The sequence below is a fragment of the Oncorhynchus mykiss genome, chromosome 13 (assembly GCF_057628025.1).
Source record: "Oncorhynchus mykiss isolate SJ-2025 chromosome 13, ASM5762802v1, whole genome shotgun sequence".
Classification (NCBI taxonomy): Eukaryota; Metazoa; Chordata; class Actinopteri; order Salmoniformes; family Salmonidae; genus Oncorhynchus; species Oncorhynchus mykiss.
This window is the reverse complement of record NC_143034.1, coordinates 18,132,501-18,137,500: the sequence shown is the minus strand read 5'-3', so window position 1 is coordinate 18,137,500 and position 5,000 is coordinate 18,132,501. Positions and strand designations below refer to the sequence as shown.

The 5,000-nt window shown below is 43.2% G+C and overlaps 1 protein-coding gene across 1 annotated transcript in view; it reads right to left on the bottom strand.

Annotated features, from left to right (window-relative positions):
- Positions 1-5,000, bottom strand: part of LOC110495059 (voltage-dependent T-type calcium channel subunit alpha-1I) — a 183,201-nt gene that overhangs the window by 150,406 nt on the left and 27,795 nt on the right.

Here is a 5,000-nt window from a genome sequence, read left to right as displayed (position 1 = left end):
ACACAATTGCATTTTCTGTATGGCAATTTGAATGCACAAAGATACATTGTTGTGCCATTCATCCGCCACCATCACCTCATGTTTCAACATGATAACGCACAGCCCCATGTCACAAGGATCTGTACACAATTCCTAGAAGCTGAAAATGTCCCAGTTCTTCCATGGCCTGCATAGTCACCAGACATGTCACCCATTGAGCATGTTTGGGATGCTCTGGATTGAAGTGTACGACAGCGTGTTCCAGTTCCCTCCAATATCCAACAACTTCGCACAGCCATTGAAGCGGAGTGGGACAACATTCCACAGGCCACAATCAACAGCCTTGATCAACTCTATGAGAAGGAAATATGTCACAATCAACAGCCTGATCAACTCTATGAGAAGGAAATATGTCACAATCAACAGCCTGATCAACTCTATGAGAAGGAAATATGTCACAATCAACAGCCTGATCAACTCTATGAGAAGGAAATATGTCACAATCAACAGCCTGATCAACTCTATGAGAAGGAAATATGTCACAATCAACAGCCTGATCAACTCTATGAGAAGGAAATATGTCACAATCAACAGCCTGATCAACTCTATGAGAAGGAAATATGTCACAATCAACAGCCTGATCAACTCTATGAGAAGGAAATATGTCACAATCAACAGCCTGATCAACTCTATGAGAAGGAAATATGTCACAATCAACAGCCTGATCAACTCTATGGATGAAGGAAATATGTCACAATCAACAGCCTGATCAACTCTATGAGAAGGAAATATGTCACAATCAACAGCCTGATCAACTCTATGAGAAGGAAATATGTCACAATCAACAGACTGATCAACTCTATGAGAAGGAAATATGTCGAGCTGCATGAGGCAAATAGTGGTCACACCAGATACTGACTGGTTTTCTGAGCAACCTACAGATGCATATCTGTATTCCCAGTCATGTGAAATCCATAGATTATGGGCTAAGGAATGTATATAAATGTATATACATTGACTGATTTCCTTATTTGAACTGTAACTAGGACTGTTAAGGTGACCAAATTACATTTGATAGTTTAAGCACAGTAATTAGGCTTCTCCAAACTCTGATGCTGCTGCTCCAAACTTGCTAACTGCCTGGTACTCAGCACTATATTGTCCCTCTAATCATTCTAATGACATCAATGCAAATGTATTAAAACATCTAATCAAACACTTCAAGAGAGCCCATGAGCTCATGTTGCGCAACATTTCTATAGGATATGCAATTGCGTAAGAAAACAGTTTTGATGGCCTCTATTAAAAAGAGGAGGGTATCATCAGCTTTCTATAGGCTAGGTCTACTATATTTATTTCTCAACTTTCCTAATATTAAGCACATTGCTTCGCTTTACAACAGAAGTATAGACTACCTGGCTGGCATGAAAATGAACCATGGGAAATGCGTCCTCCATTCGCTATTTAAGTACATAGTCCTCCATTCGCTATTTAAGTACATAGATGACGTATTTTTTTCCTGCTGCCCCTGTTCTGAGACAGGTGCATGATAATGGTCCATTCTAAATCAAAACATATATCACACATATATTATTTAGTATATGTAAAGACAACATTAAATTAAGAATAGTCTCATGGGTGACAATATTAGCCTATAACTTGTGAATGTTGCCCAGGTTGAATGATACCCAGGTTGAATGATGCCCAGGTTGAATGATGCCCAGGTTGAATGATGCCCAGGTTGAATGATGCCCAGGTTGAATGATGCCCAGGTTGAATGATGCCCAACTTGAATGATGCCCAGGTTGAATGATGCCCAGGTTGAATGATGCCCAGGTTGAATGATGCCCAGGTTGAATGATGCCCAGGTTGAATGATGCCCAGGTTGAATGATGCCCAGGTTGAATGATGCCCAGGTTGAATGATGCCCAGGTTGAATGATGCCCAGGTTGAATGATGCCCAGGTTGAATGATACCAAGGTTGAATGATGCCCAGGTTGAATGATGCCCAGGTTGAATGATGCCCAGGTTGAATGATGCCCAGGTTGAATGATGCCCAGGTTGAATGATGCCCAGGTTGAATGATGCCCAGGTTGAATGATGCCCAGGTTGAATGATGCCCAGGTTGAATGATGCCCAACTTGAATGATACCAAGGTTGAATGATGCCCAGGTTGAATGATGCCCAGGTTGAATGATGCCCAGGTTGAATGATGCCCAGGTTGTGCATTAAGGCAAGAAAATCGTAGTCACACAACTCGCACAACTCAACTAAAGTGGCCAAATAACTTCTTAAAATGGAGTACATTAATCCGCTTTATAACCAGTGTAGATCTTACATGGCAGACATAAGCAACACGTTTCTAGTTTGGGGGAGATCATTTTCACCATAAAATGCACCTTTATAATAAAGCATTACATCTATAATCACATTTGCCGTCAATTCAAGAACAGTGTTTTCCTGCTAATTGATTCCATTTAGGAACATTCACGCTTATAGCCTACTGCTGTGAGTGTATTACTGGGCTTATAATGTGAAAAAAGGGCCTAATAGTTTAACAAACATTTTAAGCTAAACGATCGACCTCATTGCTTTTAAACTGTTTTTTTTTTTTAAATATGCGATTGGTTGTATTCATTTGGGATCTATCGCATCCCACAACTGTCCCAGAGTATGTTTGGAATATGTATTTATTGCACAGAAGGACAAGTTAATCGATAGAATAGGTCTACGTTTGTACTATGGGGGATAGTAGATTGACATAGGCTAGTGCTTGTGCTGTTCATTAGGTCTACTCGTCTTGTTGGATGAAGGAAAGTAGGCTGAATGTGGACAGTTCTAGCATCTTCAATATGTGCCTTGGAATTCAGTAAGAGGTATGTATATATATATATATATATAATGCGTGCAGTTGCTTCCCTGTCTTCATTCACTTGTAGCCTACTTCTTATCTGAAATGCCTGTGAGAAGGACCTGATCAAGTGAGGGGCCTTGGCTATAACCTACTAGACGTGAGTGAGAGGGGCCTTGGTTATAACCTACTAGACGTGAGTGAGAGGGGCCTCGGAGCACGGCAGCCAGGAGAAGGACGAGGGGCATTGGCTATAACCTACTAGACGTGAGTGAGAGGGGTCTCAGAGCACGGCAGCCAGGAGAAGGACGAGGGGCATTGGCTATAACCTACTAGACGTGAGTGAGAGGGGTCTCGGAGCACGGCAGCCGGGAGAAGGACGAGGGGCATTGGCTATAACCTACTAGACGTGAGTGAGAGGGGTCTCGGAGCACGGCAGCCGGGAGAAGGACGAGGGGCATTGGCTATAACCTACTAGACGTGAGTGAGAGGGGTCTCGGAGCACGGCAGCCAGGAGAAGGACGAGGGGCATTGGCTATAACCTACTAGACGTGAGTGAGAGGGGCATTGGCTATAACCTACTAGACGTGAGTGAGAGGGGCCTTGGAGCACGGCAGCCAGGAGAAGGACGAGGGGCATTGGCTATAACCTACTAGACGTGAGTGAGAGGGGCATTGGCTATAACCTACTAGACGTGAGTGAGAGGGGCCTTGGTTATAACCTACTAGACGTGAGTGAGAGGGGCCTCGGAGCACGGCAGCCAGGAGAAGGACGAGGGGCATTGGCTATAACCTACTAGACGTGAGTGAGAGGGGTCTCGGAGCACGGCAGCCAGGAGAAGGACGAGGGGCATTGGCTATAACCTACTAGACGTGAGTGAGAGGGGCATTGGCTATAACCTACTAGACGTGAGTGAGAGGGGCCTTGGTTATAACCTACTAGACGTGAGTGAGAGGGGCCTCGGAGCACGGCAGCCAGGAGAAGGACGAGGGGCATTGGCTATAACCTACTAGACGTGAGTGAGAGGGGTCTCGGAGCACGGCAGCCAGGAGAAGGACGAGGGGCATTGGCTATAACCTACTAGACGTGAGTGAGAGGGGCATTGGCTATAACCTACTAGACGTGAGTGAGAGGGGCCTTGGCTATAACCTACTAGACGTGAGTGAGAGGGGCATTGGCTATAACCTACTAGACGTGAGTGAGAGGGGCCTTGGCTATAACCTACTAGACGTGAGTGAGAGGGGCCTCGGAGCACGGCAGCCGGGAGAAGGGAATTATACTGTAATTAGCCTGTTATATTCAGCCCAAGGGCACAAAGGCCACTTTGGCCACAAAAGGCATGTATTTATTTTGGAGGGGCATTATGGCCAAACAAGGGAGATGCTGCAGAGAAATGTGAGGTCTGGTGAGAATATTATCAAGTGGGTGCCAAAATGTGTGTGTAGCTTGTGACTTTTTTCAAATCATGGTTAGAGATCCATAATGCAGCCTTAGAATGTATTACACATCAAAACATATAGCCCAACTTTGTATCACAACTAAAGTTACACAAATAACTCAATTAAGGATATAGGAGGACCAGTTTATTCTTTAACTGGTGTAAACAACTCAATTAAGGATATAGGAGGACCAGTTTATTCTTTAACTGGTGTAAACAACTCAATTAAGGATATAGGAGGACCAGTTTATTCTTTAACTGGTGTAAACAACTCAATTAAGGATATAGGAGGACCAGTTTATGTTTTAACTGCTCAACACAGTATAGCCGCATGTTCGGAGAAAATATCCTTTGTGTTTTATTCAGCTTTGTTCAATTGTATTCTTTCCTACTTTAAAAGAATATAAAACAATGCCACGGAATTCTAACCAAATGTTGTCTGCTAAATGAACCAGTGTAGCCCACAGCCATATGGCACAGCCATAGTCAGGACCTGACATAAAGACAACTCAGAGGATGCTATTCTGGTCTTCTGAAATTCACTACATTTTCTTCATATCATGTTTCTTTAGACCTGTCTAAAATAAATAAGGGATTTATTGTGATAGTGTAGGCTATATTAAATGGGTTTATTGTGATAGTGTAGGCTATATTAAATGGGTTTATTGTGATAGTGTAGGCTATATTAAATGGATTTATTGTGATAGTGTAGGCTATATTAAATGGATTTGT